Source organism: Eriocheir sinensis, unplaced genomic scaffold, assembly GCF_024679095.1.
Source record: "Eriocheir sinensis breed Jianghai 21 unplaced genomic scaffold, ASM2467909v1 Scaffold481, whole genome shotgun sequence".
In the NCBI taxonomy this organism is placed as follows: Eukaryota; Metazoa; Arthropoda; class Malacostraca; order Decapoda; family Varunidae; genus Eriocheir; species Eriocheir sinensis.
Window position 1 is genome coordinate 172,381 of NW_026111811.1, and position 20,678 is coordinate 193,058.

A 20,678-nucleotide genomic window follows, 5' to 3' on the forward strand; every position below is an offset into this window, starting at 1 on the left:
ACCTATTTGCTTTAATTTGTAAAGTAATTTATGATGCGGGACTTTATCAAACGCTTTCTGGAAATCAAGATAGACTACGTCCAGTGATTTGGTTACGTCATAAACAGTGAAGAGGTCGTTATAAAAGGTTAATAGGTTTGATAGGCAGGATCTTTTGTTTCTGAAGCCATGTTGTGAGTCCCCAATTAATGAGTGGCTTTCAAGGTAACTCACAATTTTGTCTCTAATTATGCTCTCAGGTAGCTTACCTACAACCGAAGTTAGACTAATGGGCCAGTAATTACCTGGTACTTTTTTGTCTCCTTTCTTAAAAATCGGTGTCACGTTAGCCTTTTTCCAATCTGAAGGGACGATGCCTTGTCGCAAGGACATATTGAATACGGTTGTGAGGGAGGAGAGTATTTCGCTCTTTGTTTCTTTCAGCAGAGTTGGATATACTTTGTCAGATCCAGGACTTTTATTTGTTTTAAGTGATTTGAGGGCTTTGAGGACTTCAAATGTTTTATTTCAAAGTTAGACAATGCATGCTCGGGATTTACATTAGTACTGGTGTTGGTGGTGGTGGTGGGAGGACTGTTATTATTAAACACCGAGGAAAAGTAATTGTTTAATAGGTTTGCAACGTGTTGGCTGTCAGTCACTAGTGCACCGTCGTTGTTTGTTAAAGGTCCAATTCCACTTCTGATCGCCTTTCTGTTGTTTACGTAACTGAAGAAGGATTTCGGATTATTTTTACAGTTGGCTGCAATATTTTCTTCGTATCTACGCTTTGCCTGACGCACTAATCTGTTTACTCGTTGCCTGGCATCATTGTAAAGTCTAATGTTTTCGGGCGTGCTTTGCTCTTTCTTTAACCTGTAAGACAATTTTCTCTCCTTGACTGAGTGTTTAATTTCGCTATTAAACCAAGGTGGACTTTTATTAGTGTTAATTCGCTTCTCGCACAAGGGGACAAATGTGTCCTGCTGAGTGAGTAAGTGATTTTTTAAAGTTTAGCCAGGCGTCCTCTACATTGCCTTCATCTGATAGTTGCATATCTATTAGTTTTCGTCGGATCTCTACGAAGTTGGCTCTTTTGAAATTGGGCACGTTTACTTTATTTTCAGTCACCGATGTTTGAGCTCTAATGTCAACGCGCACTAGTTTATGATCGCAGGAACCGAGGTGTTCTCCTACCGTGACATTACTGACTAGGTTATCTTGGGTCGCTATAACAAGGTCAAGTATGTTATTTTGTCGAGTTGGTTCAGAAACCATTTGGCTTAGATAATTTTGCTCTAGAAATTCGATCATTCTATGGGACTCACCTTCTGTACCCGACAGTGTCGCCCAGTCGATATGGGGGAGGTTAAAGTCTCCTAGTATCAGTGAGTCGCTGTTATTAAGTGACTGCCTTAAGACGCTGTACATTTCAAGATCGGCATCGAGTGATTGCCCCGGAGGCCTATAAGTGACAGATACATTTAAATTGACTTTTGCAGTGTTTACTCGCACGCACAAATGTTCAACGTTACTGTTTCTTGGTGTTTTGTCAGTGGGTTGCAAGTAGCTTTTGACAAAAAGGGCGACACCACCCCCTCTACGGTTTACACGATCATTGTTGAAGAATCTGTAGCCATCTATGTTGTATTTGGAACTTAAATCAATATTAGTGGTGTCGATAAATGTTTCGGTTATAGCAATTACGTCAAAGTTTTCTGTCAGAGCAAGACATCGCAGTTCATCAAACTTGTTTCTTAGGCTACGCGCATTGAAACTAAGGACTCTTAGGTTATCTTGAAGCTTGGTAATAGAGGTGGTGGTACTGGAGGGTTCAATGTTACGAGTCTGTTGCGGTGTATGGTGTCTATTTACACGGGCGGGATGGAAGGACGTGGCTGAGAGTCGTTTTTTGTTGTTCGGGCGTTACGTACGGCGTTGTTGAGGAGCCTTCCAAATCTGGCTGCTCCGATGGGGGACAGGTGTATGCCGTCCCTTTGGAAAAGCTTACTCTGGCCGTAGAAATGGTTCCAGGCGTTAAAGAACTCGACGTCAAGCTCTCCGCAGAGAGTCTGTAGGCGGTTGTTGAGGCTGAAGGCCTTACTGTAGAAGTCGCCCTCATCCCATGTCCGTGGTAGAATTCCTGAAATCAAAATATTAGGGGATTTAGACTTATACTGCTGGATGAGCCTACGGTACTTGTCCAGCAGTTCCTCAGACCGGGTCGTGGTGACGTCGTTTGTACCTGTGTGGAGAACAAAGAGTGAGTCATTAGAGGCCTCAGCGGAGACCTCGTCCAGGGCAGCTGTGATGTCGTCAACACCAGCTCCAGGATAACAGTAGTTACGCCTACGAAGGGGGACTCTGCCACAGAATTCAACCACCTGATGGCGAATCATAGAGTCACCGACCAAGAAGGTGCTCTGTTCCTCGTCCTCCTCCTCCAGTATGGCAAATCTGTTGTAGCAATGAGTAGGATAAATGGCTCTAGGGGGGGGGAGAGAGAGAGAGAGAGAGAGAGAGAGAGAGAGAGAGAATTAGTATGATATTAATAGTAAAAATAGTATATAGTATAGTAATAGTTCTAGTTCTTGTCGTTGCTGCCGCCCCAATATTGACATAAACAGACGTTATTGCATTTTATCGTGATGGATATTTTGATCTGTTTGCCGGCGCCGTCACGCTCAGCACGGGGCTAGGAGCCGCGGGTGAGTGCGTGCTCCGGGCTCTGCTATACACGATCTGTCTCTGCTGGTACAAATGTGTGTCTGATGTCAGGTGTGGACGTTAGCTGCACTCTATATACACTCTTATGTGTTATCATGTTAGCCTTTGTTACATACTTCTTCCTTCTTTTCCTTTCTTTCTGTCTCTATCTCTCTCTCTCCCTCGCTCTCTTTTTGTCTAAGCTCTCTGATACACTCTTCTGTATCGTTTATTTGTTGTATACTTCTTCCCGCCCTTAGTTATCTCTCTCTCTCTCTCTCTCTCTCTCTCTCTCTCTCTCTCTCTCTCTCTCTCTCTCTCTCTCTCTCTCTCTCTCTTCTTGTAAACATTCTGATAAACTCTTTTCGGTATGATCTTGTTATCCTCTGCTGTTTTCCTCTTTCCTCTTCCTCCCCTCGCTCCCTTCCTTTCTCCCTCCCTCTTTATAGACCTGATAAACACTTACTTTTGTATTATCATTATAACACTTTGCTATTTCGCTCTTTTCCCTCCCTTCCTGTCTTCCTCCCCCTCCCCTTTTCTATTTCCAAGTATTTCGATAATCACACTTTGATGTGATTTATGTTATTTCTCTTTCCCTGCTTCCCTCCCTCCCTTCCTGCCTCCCACTCTCTCTATTTCTAAACCGTTTAATAAACACTCACTTGAACTATTATGATTGTGTGATATTTCTCTCTTCGCTTCTTCCTTCCCTCCTTCTCTCTCTTCCTCCCACCTCTCTCTTTTTCCAAACCTTCCGATCAACACTACCCTTTGTATTATCATGTGACCCTTTGCTATTTTCCTCCTTCCTCTTCCTTCCTGCCTCCCCCTCTCTCTTTTTCTAAACTTTCTGATACACACTCACGATTGTGCTATTACCTGGCTTTTCGTTACTTACACCTTCCCTTCTTCCCTTCCTCCATTCCTCCCTTCTCTAATCTTAACCCTCCTGGTAAGAATTCACTATTCTACTATCATATGGTCTTTATTATTTCCGTTTTCCCTCCCTCCTTCCCTTCCTTCCTCCTTCCTGCCTCTCTATACCTTCCTCACTCCCCGTGCATTGCCTACCATTTCCTCTTTCTTCCTTCCCATTGTTTCCACTATTTTCTTTGTCCTCCTTCATATATTCTTACTTCTGGTCCTCATTTCAATTTTATTTTTACTTTTTCCTTTTACACACCTTCTTCAAACGTTTCCCCACATGATCTATCTTTCATTTACAATCTCTTCCTCTCCACTTCTCCCTCCATTTCTTTCCTTCATTATTTTTTGTAATTCTATCTCTCATTTCAATTCATTCCTCTTCCTACATTCTCTTTTTCTCTTAGCCTTCTACCTTTTTTCCTCCATGTGATCTTCCTTTCAATATTTCTTTATTTATTTCCACTTTCCTTTCCAGTTCTTTCGTCCGTTCATTGTTTGTTTCTATTCCTTATTTCAATTGGTTTCTTTTTCGTCATTCACTCCTTCGCTAAATCTTCCATATTTCCTCTACGTGTTCCTCCTTCCCCTTTTCCTTTCTTTTTTTCTATCTTTCTTTCCTCCAAAGTCTTTTTTTCCTTCATTTAATAATTTGCTTTTAGTCCTCCATTAAATCTTCCACGTTTTCTTCACATGGTCTTCCTTTCCCTTTATTTTCTTCCTTTCCCTTTTTTTCTCCAGTTCATTAGTTATTCACTTATTTTTGGCTTTCATTTGATTCGATCCTCTTCATATGGAGTGTTGGTCTTATATCTCTCTCTTGTTTATTTTCAGGTAAGTTGTGCTGTGTGGGACGACGCCAACGTGAGTACACAATATTGTTATCATGATTTTGAAGTCCATATTATCATTGTTTCAGTGTGTGGGTAAGCTACAGAAAGGCTGACGTGTAGGGCGCGAGTGTGTGTGTGTGTGTGGGGGGGGGGGTCAGTGTGTTTGTGAGGGGGAGAAAGAGAAGAGAGAAGAAAGAGAGGGAGAGGGAGAGATAATCATTCGAATACGAAATCGCATAATGAAAAAGATATAAATAACAGTTACAAAGGCGAAGGGAAAGAGATCTATATATACAGAGAGAGAGAGAGAGAGAGAGAGAGAGAGAGAGAGAGAGAGAGAGAGAGAGAGAGAGAGAGAGAGAGAGAGAGAGATTTAACATGCCAGACTCTTCTTCGTGATCTACGAAGGAATTATCTCGTAGGTGATATATTAGAAAAAGGCAAGCGTTGAATAATCCCTTTTTTTATCAGTTGAAAAACACGAAATTTAACTAAAAAGCTTCAAAGCCTTTCAGGTCAGAGGATTTCCCGTAAACCTTGCACCGGGTACGCTAACGGGGAATAGCATTTTTATAAGATTTCCAATGGCGGAGTTTCCATTCCGTTACGTGGAACGGCTGTTGAGGAAATGCGTGAAACACGAGAGGCGGCGGAAGTTGAATGTCCTGAGGAATTGTCTTATATGTCTTAACCTGCCCAGCCTGGAGACTAGGTGGTGATGGCAGTGTGCTGTTAGTAGTAATAATTGTTGAACCTATTGACATTATAGGTAGTGGATTAGAAGTTCGCCCTATAGGGTTAGAGTTTAAGATCCGCCACAGCACAGCCGCAACACTAGAATTATCATAATCTCTTCTCAAATCTCGTTAAACTACTTGCGCGTGCGTGCGTGTGTTTGTGTGTGCACTATAATGTCTCCCAACAATACCATGACCACCAGCATGACTAATACCACCACCACCACCACCACCCCAAGTCTAGTATTCACACACTAGAGTTTCAACGTCGCCAGATGCTGGATGGGTTGTGTCGACTCGTCCGATCCATACCGTCCTGTCCCGTCTCACCTCAAATCGTAACGGGTAGCGGCTGGTTGGCTTACTAAGCACGCATGCACCAACCACATTATCACCACCACCACCACCACCACCACAATAAGATATTTAGCATCGTCACAGAAAAATTATGGACCTCAGTGTTGGCGACAGAGATGACGGTGGCATCGACAGGGAACTTAAAACCAACACAACACAAATGAAGTCGTCATAATGCACCGCCATAATTATTATCATCAACCACCACTACATCTACTACCATCAACTTACATTTGGAATGTATTCTAAACTTGTGTGGTGAGCGTGTCAATGGCAACTGTCGTGGAGATGTTAGTGAATGTGATGACATTCCTGGTGCGTTATCTGAAAGTTGTGTGGAATAGGAGGAGCTAATTTGTCGGTGTACAAACAAAAGATGAGGAATATTGTTCGCAGCCTTCAGCACCACCGCCAGTTACTTAATCATTCGAAGATGACACACCATCACCACCACCACTACCTCAAGAAGAAAATCCAGAACTTGTGATATTCTTTAGTTAGCGTGCTCCACCACCACCACCACCACCACACCATCACCACCACCACTACCTCAAGAAGAAAATCCAGAACTTGTGATATTCTTTAGTTAGCGTGCTCCACCACCACCACCACCACCACCTCAAGAAGAAAATCCAGAACTTGTGATATTCTTTAGTTAGCGTGCTCCACCACCACCACCACCACCACACCATCACCACCGTCATCATCAACGCCATCACCATCACCCCGCATGAGATCTTCCTCCATTACAACAACAACAGTTTTGATAAACTCTAACGAAATACAGTTGCTCTTGGTTGACATCTTCAAGTCACACAACCCAACTTGAAGCTACTTGAGAAATGTCCTGAATTATACAACTCTTTAGTGACAATATTGATAAGTGAGTGGTCGTCAACAACAACGTCAACTGATGATGAAGGTGATTGTCGCGGTGAAAAAAGAAATAAACGCCACCACCGCTGTAACAACACAAACCACGAACACATTCACAAGCTATGGAAAAAATGAATATTCCATTAGGAAGTACCAAAGAACGAGTTCGTGATTGTAATTTGGATTATATTTTGAGGACTAATTTTCTTTTTGGATACGGTGTTTTGTGAAGTTCAGCATCATCAACCTCCAAAGCGATATCGCTTTTAGTATTATTCAATTCATCAAACTCATAAGAAATAATTGAAAGAATAAAGATAATGGCCAAAAGAGTAATGCTGCACCGTGCATTCCAAATTTTCTCTATATAAGCTTAATGACTATATTTTTGTTGAATTTGACAATAACAACTGAAAGGCTACCTGTTATATCCGCAGACTTATATTCTCAAATATTCGCGGATTTTGAGAACATGATGACAAGTCGAAAGCTAATGCCAACAGAGAGAGAGAGAGAGAGAGAGATTTACATAGATTTACATAGAAAATCAGACCACACAGACCCCATGGTCCAGACTTGGTGGTCTGTCCTTAAACCTAAGTGATTTTACATTAATCAGAAGACTCCAAAACGTTGCATTTCTACTCTAGTTGATATTAAGTTGAAGGAAGTGACGGTCGAGCTTATTTTTGAAGGAGTCAATCGTGTTACACTGGACCACTGATGATGGGAGCTTATTCCATTCTCGCACTACAACGTTGGTGAAGAAAAATTTGGTGCAGTCTGAATTTACTTGTCTACATCTGAGTTTTACGCCATTGTTCCTCGTGCGCAAAGTGTCATCGATCATAAACAATGTTGATCTGTCTACATTCGTGAAACCATTAAGTATTTTAAAACATTCGATCAGTTTTCCTCGGAGGCGACGTTTCTCAAGAGAGAACATGTTAAGGGTAGAAAGCCTTTCTTCGTAGGATTTGTTGCGCAAGGAAGGGATAATTTTCGTTGCCCGACGCTGAACACCTTCTAATTTAGCAATATCCTTTGCATGATGGGGAGACCAAAACTGTACCGCATATTCCAAGTGGGGTCTGACTAAACTGTTGTAGAGCGGGAGTATTACATCTTTATTCTTAAATAAAAAGTTTCTTTTAATGAAGCCCAACATTCTGTTCGCTTTTAGAGAGAGAGAGAGAGAGAGAGATCTACAAAGATTTACAAAGAAAATCAGACCACACAGACCCCATGGTCCAGACCTGGTGGTCTGTCCTTAAACCTAAATGATTCTACATTAATCAGATGGCTCCAAAACGTTCCGTTTCTACTCTAGTTAATAATAAGTTCAAGGAAGTGTCGGTCGAGCTTGTTTTTAAAGGAGTCAATCGTGTTACACTGGACCACTGAAGATGGGAGCTTATTCCATTCTCGCACTACAACGTTGGTGAAGAAAAATTTGGTGCAGTCTGAATTTACTTGTCTACATTTGAGTTTTATGCTATTGTTCCTCGTTCGCAGAGTGTCATCGATCATAAACAACTTTGTTCTGTCTACATTCGTGAAACCATTAAGTATTTTAAAACATTCGATCAGTTTTCCTCGAGGCGACGTTTTCAAGAGAACATGTTAAGGGTGGAAAGCCTTTCTTCGTAAGATTTGTTGCGCAAGGAAGGGATCATTTTTGTTGCCCGACGCTGAACACCTTCTAATTTAGCAATGTCCTTTGCATGATGGGGAGACCAAAACTGTACCGCATATTCCAAGTGGGGTCTGACTAAACTATTGTAGAGCGGAGGTATTACATCTTTATTCTTGAATACAAAATTTCTTTTAATGAAGCCCAACATTCTGTTCGCTTTATTTGCTGCATCAATACAGTGATGTGAGAATTTGAGGTTTGACGCGATTTTGACCCCCAGGTCCTTAACGCATTGAACGCTTGTGAGTTTAACACCGCCCATCTCGTAATCGAACTTCTTATTTCTTGTTCCAGCTTGAAGGACTTGGCACTTGTCTACGTTAACGGGCATCTCCCATTTATCCGACCAAGCTGAAATTTTGTGCAAATCCTTTTGGAGGCTTTGCCTGTCTTCGTCAGTGAGAACCGAGTTACCAATCTTTGTGTCGTCTGCAAATTTACTAATGCGATTATTGAGTCCAACATCCACGTCGTTGATGTAAATAATGAAGAGCACTGAGCCAAGAACCGAGCCCTGAGGGACGCAACTAGTGACCGGCGCCCACTCTGAGTTAAATCCATCGATCACCACTCTTTGTTGTCTGTTGCTCAACCAATTCGCGATCCATTGGTTTACTTGACCGTCAATACCTATTTGCTTTAATTTATAAAGTAATTTATGATGTGGGACTTTATCAAACGCTTTCTGAAAATCAAGATAGACTACGTCCAATGATTTGGTTACGTCATAAACTGAGAAGAGTTCGTTATAAAAGGTCAATAGGTTTGATAGGCAGGATCTTTTGTTACGGAAGCCATGTTGTGAATCCCCAATTAATGAGTGCCTTTCAAGGTAACTCACAATTTTGTCTCTAATTATGCTCTCAAGTAGCTTACCTACAACTGAAGTTAGACTAATGGGTCTGTAATTATCTGGTATTTTTTTGTCTCTCTTAAAAATCGGTGTCACGTTAGCCTTTTTCCAATCCGAAGGGACGATGCCTTGTCGCAAGGACATATTGAATACGGTTGTGGGAGAGGAGACTATTTTGCTCTTTGTTTCTTTAAGCAGTATAGGATATACTTTATCGGGTCCGGGACTTTTATTTGTTTTGAGTGACTGGAGAGCTTTAAGGACTTCATCGGTTGTTATTTCAAAATTAGGCAATGCATGCTCGACATTTACATTAATACTGGTGTTGGTGGTAGTGGGAGGAAGACTGTTAGTATTAAACACCGAGGAAAAGTAATTGTTTACGAGGTTTGAAATGTGTTGGCTATCAGTCACTAGTGCACCGTCGCTGTTTGTTAAAGGTCCAATTCCACTTCTGATCGCCTTTCTGTTGTTTATGTAACTGAAGAAGGATTTTGGATTATTTTTACAGTTGGCTGCAATATTTTCTTCATATCTACGCTGTGAATGACATACTAATCTTTTTACTCGTCGCCTGGCATCGTAATAAAGTCTAATGTTTTCGGGAGTGCTTTGTTCTTTTTTTAACCTGTAAGACAATTTTATCTCTTTGACTGAGTGTTTAATTTCGCTATTAAACCAAGGTGGGCTTTTATTAGTGTTATTTCGCTTCTCGCACAAGGGGACGAATGTGTTCTGCTGAGTGAGTAAATGATTTTTAAAGCTTAGCCAGGCTTCCTCTACATTGCCGTCATCTGATAGTTGTATTCATGTTAGTTTTTGTCGGATTTCTACGAGGTTAGCTCTTTTGAAATTGGGCACCTTTACTTTATTTTCCGTCACTGATGTTTGACCTCTAATGTCGACGCGGACTAATTTATGATCGCAAGAACCGAGGTTTTCTCCTACCGTGGCATTACTGACTAGGTTATCTTGGGTAGTTATAACAAGTTCGAGTATGTTATTTTCTCGAGTTGGTTCAGAAACCATTTGGCTTACATAATTTTCTTCTAAAAATTCGATCATTCTATGTGGCTCGCCTTCTGTACCTGACAGTGTCGCCCAGTCGATATGGAGGAGGTTAAAGTCTCCTAATATCAGTGAGTCGATGTTATTATGTGACTGCCTTAAAACGCTGTACATTTCAAGATCGTCATCGAGTGATTGTCCGGGAGGCCTGTAGGTGACAGATATATTTAAATTGACTTTTGCAATGTTTACTCGCACGCACAAATCTTCAACGCTACTGTCTCTTGGTGTTTTGTCAGTGGGTTGCAAATAGCTTTTGACAAAAAGGGCGACGCCACCGCCTCTACGGTTTACACGATCTTTGTTGAAGAGTCAGTAGCCATCTATGTTGTATTCGGAACTTTAATCAATATATGTGGTGTCGATAAATGTTTCGGTTATAGCATTTATGTCAATATTTTCTATTAGAGCAAGACATCTCAGCTCATCAAACTTGTTTTTTATGCTACACGCATTGAAACTTAGGATTTTTAAGTTATCTAGAGGCTTGGTAATAGAGGTGGTGGTACTTGCGGGATCACGGTTACGAGTTTGTTGCGATGCATGGCGTCTATTTACACGGGCGGGGTGGAGGGGCGTGGCTGAGAGTCGTTTTTTGATCGGGTGTCACGTACTGCGTCGTTTAGGAGCCTTCCGAATCTGGCTGCCCCGATGGGAGACAGGTGTATTCCGTCCCTGTGGAAGAGCTCACTTTGTCCGCTCTCCATCATATTCAGTAAATCTTTAACAGCTGGAAAAGTTCCGTCGGATTGGAAACTAGCATATGTCACACATATTTTCAAAAAGGGGGACAAGTCTCATCCAGGGGAAACTATCGACCAATTAGCCTGACAAAGATTGTTTGTAAGTTAATGGAGACTATCATTCGCGACAATATGGTGAAATTCTTCGAAGAAATTAATATAATAAATAATTCGCAACATGGCTTCCGTAGTAAACGTTCGTGTTTAACTAACTTACTTGATTTTTTTCATTATATTTTTGAGGTGTTCGATGAAACCAGATCAGTAGATATCATATATATGGATTTTCAAAAGGCATTTGATAAGGTCCCCCACCAACGATTGCTCAGCAAACTATTGGCGCACGGTATCTCGGGTAACATTCACAATTGGCTTGCGGACTGGCTCTCTGAGCGGAAACAGAGAGTAGTTCTAAACGGTGTTACATCTAACTGGCTTGATGTCAGAAGCGGCGCACCTCAAGGATCAGTGCTTGGCACCATGCTCTTCTTAATTTATGTTAATGATATCGATGATGGGCTCACTTGCAAAGTATCAAAATTTGCTGATGACACAAACATTGCTAGTAAAGTAACTGCGACACTCGACGAAGAAGCTTTACAATCAGATCTAGATCGACTTGCACGTTGGGCCAATTAATGGCAAATGATATTTAACCTTGACAAATGTAAAGTGTTGCACATCGGAAAAAAATAACAGTCGCGTTTGGTACGTAATGAATGGCAAACAACTTTCTGCAGTAAGTAAATAAAAGGATCTTGGAATCACTATATAAATCGATTTAATGACCGGTCAGCATTGTTCAGAGGTAGTTAAAACTGCAAACAAATTGGTTGGCTTCATCGGACGAGTCTTTAATAATAAATCGGAAAAAGTAATATTAAAACTGTATAATTCGTTGGTTCGACCCCATCTAGAGTACTGTGTACAGTTTTGGTCTCCCTATTACAGAAAAGACATAGAAAAGTTGGAACGGGTTCAACGAAGAGTAACAAAGATGATTCCTGGGTTGAGAAATTTATCATATGAACAGAGGTTTAAAGAAGTAAATTTATTCAGCCTATCAAAACGAAAAATGCGAGGCGATCTAATAGAAGTGTTTAAAGTGTTTAAAGGATTCTGTGATATTAATGCGGAAGATTACTTTACAATTGATCGATCAAATAGAACAAGAAGAAATCACAATTTGAAGATAAGTGGTAAAAGATTCTCGTCGCACGAAGCTAAACACTTCTTCAATCGAGTTGTTAATGATTGGATTCCTCTACCCTGAGGTGTCGTTGATAGTACAACAGTTAAGGCCTTCAAAAATAAATTAGACAAGTATTTTGAATCCAACCAGCAACTAAGATATTACTCATTGTCGTAATAACGCTAAGCTCTTTCGAATACTGGTGTCCTTTTCCGCTTTTATCGCCCGGTTAGTGGTAGCAGTAATGGTAGTTCTTTCCTCTTTCCTACATAATTTCCATGCAGTTTTTCCATGCTGCATGGTTCTTTTTCCTTTCCTGCCAGCGGGGGCCGGAGGGATGGGGGGTGGGGAGGAGCCTTCGCCTTTGCTGTCCTTCATCTTCCACCTTTGATTAGTCAGTGTAGCTTGTCACAAACAGCCTCGTAAGGACCAGCCGGTCTGCTGTTGTTTGTTCTTTCTTTGTGTTTCTTTGTGTTCCTCCTCCTCCTCCTTCTCCTCTTCCTCCTCCTCCTCCTCCACCTCCTCCTTCTCCTCCTCCTCCTCCTCCTCCTCCTCCTCCTCCTCCTCCTCCTCCTCCTCCTCCTCCTCCTCCTCCTCCTCCTCCTCCTCCTCCTCCTCCTCCACCTCCTCCTTTTCATCTTCCTCCTCCTCCTCCTCCTCCTCCTCCTCCATCACTTCCTCCTACACCACCTTTTACTTCTCCGCTTCCTTCTTCTCTTTCTCCTACCACACCTCTTCCTTCTCCTCTTGTTCTTCCACCGTCACTTCCTCCTCCTCCTTCTCCTTATCCTCCTCTTCCTACTCATCATCATCTTCATCTTCATCCTCCTCCTCCTCTTCTAATATGTAACTTTTCTCTCTTTTTCATCTTCAAGTATTTTTGGGGTAATTCATTTTCTTCTATCAATTATCGTGGCTTGATTTATAAAAAAAAAAAAAAAAAATTCAAGTTCATCTTTTCAATCCTCTCATGTTTCTGGGGGCGGGTGTTTTTTTATTGTCATATTTAGTCAGGCTCCTGCATTTCACTTTGTGGTTTTATCTTTCTTTTTTTAGTGTGTGTGTGTGTGTGTGTGTGTGTGTGTGTGTGTGTGTGTGTGTGTGTGTGTACAACAAAGGCAGCAGCTCAAGGGCACAAAAAAAGGAAACAATAATAAAAAAAACCGCTACTCGTTGCTCCTAAAAGAGAATCCAAAGAGGTGGCCGAAAGAGAGGTCAATTTCGGGAGGAGAGGTGTCCTGATACCCTTCTCTTAAAAAAGTTCAAGTCGTAGGCAGGAGTAAATACAGATGAAGGAAGATTGTTCCAGAGAGTACCAGCGTGAGGGATGAAATAGTGAAGATGCTGGTTAACTCTTGCATAAGGGGTTTGGACAGTATAGGGATGAGCATGAGTAGAAAGTCGTGTGCAGCGGGGCCGCGGGAGGGGGGGAGGGATGCAGTTAGCAAGTTCAGAAGAGCAGTCAGCGTGGAAATATCGATAGAAGATAGAAAGAGAGGCAACATCGCGACGGAATTTAAAAGGTAGAAGACTATCAGTAGGAGGAGGAGAGATGATGAGACGAAGAGCCTTAGACTCCACTCTGTCCAGAAGAGCTGTGTGAGTGGAGCCGACCCACATGTGAGATGTATACTCCATATACGAGGGCGGACAAGGCCTCTGTATATGGATAGCAATTGCGCGGATTAGAAGAACTGGCGGAGACGATACAGAACGCCCAACCTCGAGGAAGCTGATTTAGCGAGAGAGGAGCTGTGAAGTTTCCAGTTGAGATTTTGGGTAAAGGATAGACCGAGGATATTTAGTGTTGAAGGTGGTGATAGCTGAGTGTTGTCGAAGAATAGGGGATAGGTGTTTGGAGGATAGTGTCGAGTTGATAGGTGGAGAAATTGAGTTTTTGAGGCATTGAAGGACACAAGGTTCCTTCTGCCCCAATCGGAAATGATAGCAAGATCTGAGGTTAAGCGTTCTGCAGCCTCCAGTCTGGAGTCGTGTACTTCCTGTTGAGAGGATCTTCTATTAAAAGAAGTTGAATAATGCAGAGTGGAGTCGTCGGCGTATGAGTGGACAGGACAGTTTGTTATGGAAAGAAGATCATTGATGAATAACAGTGGTGTGGAACACCACTGTTGATAGATTTAGAGGAAGAACATTGATCATCTACCACCGCAGAGATAGAACCGCCGGAAAGGAAACTGGAGATAAAGGAACAGAGAGAGGGATAGAATTCGAAAGAGGGCAATTTAGAAAGCAAAGACTTGTGCCAGACTCTATTGAAGGCTTTCGATATGTCTAGCGCAACAGAGAAAGTTTCACCGAAACGGCTAAGAGAGGATGACCAAGAGTCAGTTAAAAAGAGCAAGAAGAACGCCAGTAGAACGCCCCTTGCGGATCCCATACTGACGATAAGATAGAAGGTTAGAAGTGGAAAGGTGCTTTTGAATCTTCCGGTTAAGGATTGATTCAAAAGATTTAGATAGACAGGAAAGTAAAGCTATAGGGCGGTAGTTTGAGGGATTGGAACGGTCACCCTTCATAGGCACAGGCTGTACAAAGGCATACTTCCACCAGAAAGGAAATGTAGATGTTGATAGGCAGAGACGAAATACTTTGACCAGGCAGGGTGTCAGCACGGAAGCACAGTTTTTAAGGACAATAGGAGGCATTACATCAGGTCCATAAGCCTTCTGAGAGTTGAGGCCAGAGGGCATAGAAAACATCACTTGGAAGAATCTTAATAACAGGCATAAAGGAGTCAGAGGGGGGATGAATAAGAGGAATATGCCCAGACTCGTCCATGGTGGAGTTCTTACAGAAAGTTTGAGCGTAGAATTCAGGAGCAATAGGACAGGAAACAGAAATAAGGTTATGATCGGAGGAGCCCAACGGAGAGAACAGTTTGACAGAGTAAGCAGAAGGATTAGAGGTAAGGTAGAGGTCTAGAATGTTGGGCCTTTCTCCAAGACGGTCGGGAATACGTGTAGGGTGCTGAACCAACTGCTCTAGGTCGTTGAGGAGAGCAAAATTGTAGGCTTGCTCACCAGGTTGGTCAGTGAAAGAGGATGAAAGCCAAAGCTGGTGGTGAACATTGAAATCTCCCAAGATGGGGATTTCAGGGAAGGGAGAGTGAGTCAAGATGTGCTCCACTTTAGAATTCAAATAGTCAAAGAATTTTACATAGTTAGTAGAGTTAGGTGAGAGATAAACAGCACAGATGTATTTAGTAATAGAATGACAATGAAGTCTTAGCCAGATGGTGGAAAATTCAGAAGAGTCAAGGTCGTGGGCACAAGAGCAAGTGATGTCGTTGCGCACGTAGACGCAACATCCAACTCTGGATTGAAATTTAGGATAGAGATAGTAGGAGGGAACAGAGTAGAGATTGCTGTCAGTAGCCTCAGAAACCTGTGTTTCGGTGAGGAAGAGAAGATGAGGTTTAGAGGAGGAGAGATGGTGTTCCAGAGAATGAAAATTAGAACGAAGACCACGAATGTTGCAGAAATTGATAAGGATGAGGTTCGAGGAGTTATCAGGACACCTCTCAATTCGGCAGCCAGAAGGGGAGTCCTCCCTGGGGGAATTTATGGTCCCCCCCCCCCCCAGGCGGGGACTCCAAGGCAGTGTTGTTTTTCATCATTTTGAATTTTGAATTTTGGGAAAAGGTGTGTGTGTTGTGTAAATGTAGTATGGTGTAAAAAGAGAGAGGAACTGTCTTTTGAGAGCATGCTGAACTGCACTCTGGTGTTGATGAGACAAAAGGGAAACGGTTAGTGAGGGATTGGGAAGGGTCTTTGAAGGGCTTCAGCACCCTCTTCGCTTCCCATATATCCTCAGCGGGAGTAGTTCACGCCCGTTCGGTAGGTGTCTTCCTACCTCCTCCGGATGTGTGTGTGTGTGTGTGTGTGTGTGTGTGTGTGTGTGTGTGTGTGTGTGTGTGTGTGTGTGTGTGTTTTTATGCATGTGTTCCTACTTTTTTTCCATTCTGTGTTTGTGTAATTTATTGCATGTTTTTTTTCATAAATGTAAATTTTTTCTGTTTTTCCAGTATTTTTTTCCATATTTTTTTCGTCTGTTTGATCGTGTTTCGTGTTAATTCTTGTTTATGTACCTGTTTGCCTGTTTTATTAGTGTGCTTTTCGTGTCTTTTCCTTTTTCCATGTTCGAATACCTGTTTGCCTTCTTACATTTATGAATATATATATTTTTTTACAACAAAGGAGACAGCTCAAGGGCACAAAAAAGGAAACAATAATAAAAAAAGCCCGCTACTCGCTGTGCCTAAAAGGAATTAAATGTGGTGGCCGAATGAGGGGTCAGTTTCGGGTGGGGAGGGGTCGTGATCCCCTCCGCTTGAAAGAGTTCAAGTCGTAGGCAGGAGGAAAGACAGATGAAGGAAGATTGTTCCAGAGTTTACCAGCATGAGGGATGAAAGAGTGAAGATTGTGGTTAACTCTTGCGTGAGGGATTTGGACAGTAAAGGGATGAGCTTCAGTAGAAAGTCGTGTGTGGCGAGGCCGCGAGAGGGGGGGAGGCATGCAGTTAGCAAGTTCAGAAGAGCAGTCAGCATGAAAATATCGATAGAAGATAGAAAGAGAGGCAACATGGCAGCGAAATTTAAGAGGTAGAAGACTATTAGTAAGAGGAGGAGAGCTGATGAGACGAAGAGCCTTAGACTCCACTCTGTCCAAGAGAGCTGTGTGAGTGGAGCCCCCCCACACGTGAGATGTATACTCCATACGAGGACGGAAAAGGCTCCTCTATATGGAAAACATCTGTTCGGGGAAGAAGAACTGGCGGATACGATACAGAACGCCCAACCTCGAGGAAGCTGATTTAGTAAGAGATGTGATGTGAAGTTTCCACTTGAGATTTCGAGCTAAGGATAGACCGAGGATATTTGGTGTTGAAGAAGGTGACAGCTGGGTGTTGTCGAAGAATAGGGGATTGGTGTTTGGAAGATTGTGTCGAGTTGATAGGTGGAGAAAATGGGTTTTTGAGGCATTGGAGGACACAAAGTTCCTTTTACCCCAATCGGAAATGATAGCAAGGTCTAAGGTTAAGCGTTCTGGAGCCTCCAGTCTGGAGTCTTGTAATTCCTGTTGAGAGGGTCTTCTGTTGAAAGAAGTTGAATAATGCGTATGAGTGGATAGGACAGTTTGTTATGGAAAGAAGATCATTGATGAATGACAGGAAGAGAGTGGTTGATAGGACAGAGCCCTGTGGAACACCACTGTTGATAAGTTTAGGGGAAGAACAGTGACCGTCTACCACAGCTGAGATAGAGCGGCAGGAAAGGAAACTGGAGATAAAGGAACAGAGAGAAGGATGGAATCCGAAAGAGATCAGTTTAGAGAGCAAAGATTTGTGCCAAACTCTATCGAAAGCTTCCGATATGTCTAGAGCAAGAGAGAAAGTTTCACCGAAGCGGCTAAGAGAGGATGACCAAGAGTCAGTTAAGAGAGCAAGAAGATCCCCAGTAAAACAGAGACAAGCCAGTCCTCGTCGACAGACCGACTTGGTCGGCTAGATTTCGATCGCTGATAGAGTCGGTCTGTCGACTCCCTGCTACGGGCCGCTTTTGGCAAAGGCCCGAGCTCCCTCGTGCAAGAGTGAGCAATCCTCCCCCCCCCCCCCCAGTAGAACGCCCCTTGCGGAACCCATACTGGCGATCAGATAGGTTATTATTATTATTATTATTATTATTATTATTATTATTATTATTATTATTATTATTATTAGTAGTAGTAGTAGTAGTAGTAATAGTAATAGTAGTTGTAGTAATAGTATTGTTATTATTATTATCATTATAATTAGTAGGCTAGTAGTTGTGTTCACAGGAATGATACCCGCCCAGATCTCAGTGAATCTTTGAAAGGGCGCAATTTAGGTCCAAATGGGGACGCCCCGTGGATCCGCTACTGCATATGAGAATCTAGGGAACTAAATATTATAGCCTACCTTTTGAAATTTTGTGAGAAATGTTGTGCAGTACAACTGTTAATACAACAAACATTATGGGTTGTTGTTTAGGGTAAAATAATCTTGTACTTATTTTTTGGAAACACTTTTCGGTCTCATCATGTATCATAACTACATTATGATCTGCATGCATGAGAACATAGTTTTTCGAAAATAACATTTGAGAAAAAGTCCATAAATGGATTAAAAATGCATCTATGGTCATGAATAATTTTATATATATATATATATATATATATATATATATATATATATATATATATATATATATATATATATATATATATATATATATATATATATATATATATATATATTTATATATATATATTTGTACCTTTGTTATCATATGAAAATTTTAAGCTGATCAGATGAAATGAAAAATTAAGAATATTATTTTTCGTAATTTTTATGAACATTTTGAATTTTCTCTCAGCCATTTTTTTACTGATTTCCTTGTGACACGCACATCTGATAATTCATTGTTATTCTAACAGATGGTCAAGATGTTTTCTTGAAGACTAGTTTTGTTAATCTGTAATTTTTTTTTTTGAATTGTTTTGGAGAATTTTCCCATATATCAAAACTATGCTGTTTAAAAAAGAAACATCTTTTAGAATATTAGTACGATATATGATCTTGTATGTCCTAAAGTTTCATGAAAGTCGTGCAGAAAATAAAAGCAAACAAATATTTTTATGTTCATTTTGTACTACTTTTGAGAAAAACGCGATTAAAGTTTTGCCAAAGTTCTTGGGCCCAGTGTAGGTACTATACTGTCAATGCTACTTTGATATGAATTTCATGGGATCAGTAATCACATATCAGTGAGTGCATAAAAGGATCAGGCACCTTGTCCCCCTTATAAAGGTATTAATCGCTCAAAGGTGAGGGTGTCAGGGCGCGCCACGCCCCTCATTGTTGCAAGGTTCAATCAGTACTCTCCAGATGCATAGCTATCGGTTGGAAGTCCTTTGTCTGCCTTCCTCTTCTTCTCTATTGTCGTCTTCGGTGTAATTATTCTTGTCTTTTCTCTCATTTATAATTTTTTTTTTATGTATTCATTTGTTCCAAACTTTTTTTGTGAGCAGGTTGCGCTTTTCATATCCAATTTTTTTTTTATTCTACTTGCCAGCCTATAGCGCCGGTAGGCTCTCTTGAGGGGTCTAGATGGTATTCGGCCCCAGCCCGTTATGGCGCAGGCATGTGTTTTATTAGTGGCGCCATCTTTTCTTGGCTCATGCTGCCCCGGAGCTCGTTCTTGATTCACTTGGACGGTTTCCTCTAGAGTCCGGGTTGGTGGGTGGTCTTCAGGGCAGCATGTGGGTAGTTTCAAGCCACACGGCTGTGACTGAAAAATCCCAGGTGGTAGCGGCGTATTCGAGCCCGCGTCATCCATCACGCAATGAATGCGGGGCACGCACGCTAACCACTCAGCCACCGCCTACCCAAATTATGTTCTAAAACTGTTACATGGGTTACAAACTTCAGCCTGAAGATTGTTGCATGTTTGATTTTTCAACATTTATTCCATACTTTGGCATGCCAGCTAATGCGCCGCAGTCAGCGTGACACGCCCACACAGTAGCCATTTAAATCTCCTCGCTATTGACATTTAAATATATGTTTGACCGAAAAAAGATCTACCAAACGAAAACCAAAGGAGAGGATGTTGCCATAGACCATGTAACTCAATTTCGTATTTTTTAAAAATTATTTTCGTATTTTCAGGGAGGACTCTTCCCTTAAACAATACGTCGAAAAAGGCTGGTATTTTGGGGGAGTTTGTTTGAGACCCAGACCTGATTAGTAAAAATATGCTTACGTGCCAAATGTGGATAATTACGGCACTTGTTGGAGTAACTTTAGGGTAAACCTCGATAAAACACACTGGCACAGGTAGCGAGGCTAGGCGTGTCATCATATTAATTTGCAACTCCTCACAATCATGTCGAGACGTCGACGTAACGTCTAACTATGAAGTAGTATTTATCACTGTCCCAAAAGGCAGTTCTGTCTTTTTGCCTCACACACACACACACACACACACACAAACACACACACACACACACACACACCTGCATATTTAACATAGAACAGTGATTCTTAGTCATGTTATCACCGCGCCGCTCTGGTAGGCTATTTGGTTTACCCCTCCACGCCCCCCAGTACTTGGTTTATCCCTCAAGTAGCTATATGATCATTCCATCCACATATCCTGGCATTTTTTTCTCAACGCCCCCTCTCATCTTTTATCAAACTGATAATATTATAAAATATAACTGGAAAAGTAGCATTTTGCCGCAGACTTTTTTTGCAAAAATTCTTTAGTGGCAAAATGGTTAAGAAGCATTGCTTCTTGTTACATGCATATGCCATGTAGTACTAATGGCAGTATTTTCCATGCAGAGGATAAATGTTTTCCTTAGAGTAAAACTTTTTCGCAAATATTTTCATATGAGCATCAACTCCATGTGTAGGGCTGAAATATTGTTACAGTGTGTGTGTGTGTGTGTGTGTGTGTGTGTGTGTGTGTGTGTGTGTGAAAGGTAGAAAGACAAAACAAAGAGACTAATACGACAAGGTTAAACGTCGACGTCTCGACATGATTGAGAGGAGGTGCAAATTAATATGATGACACGCCTGGCCTCGCTACCTGTGCCCGTATGTTTTAGCGAAGTTTGCGTAAAGTTACTCTTACAAGTGCCGTAATCATCCGCATTTGGCACGTA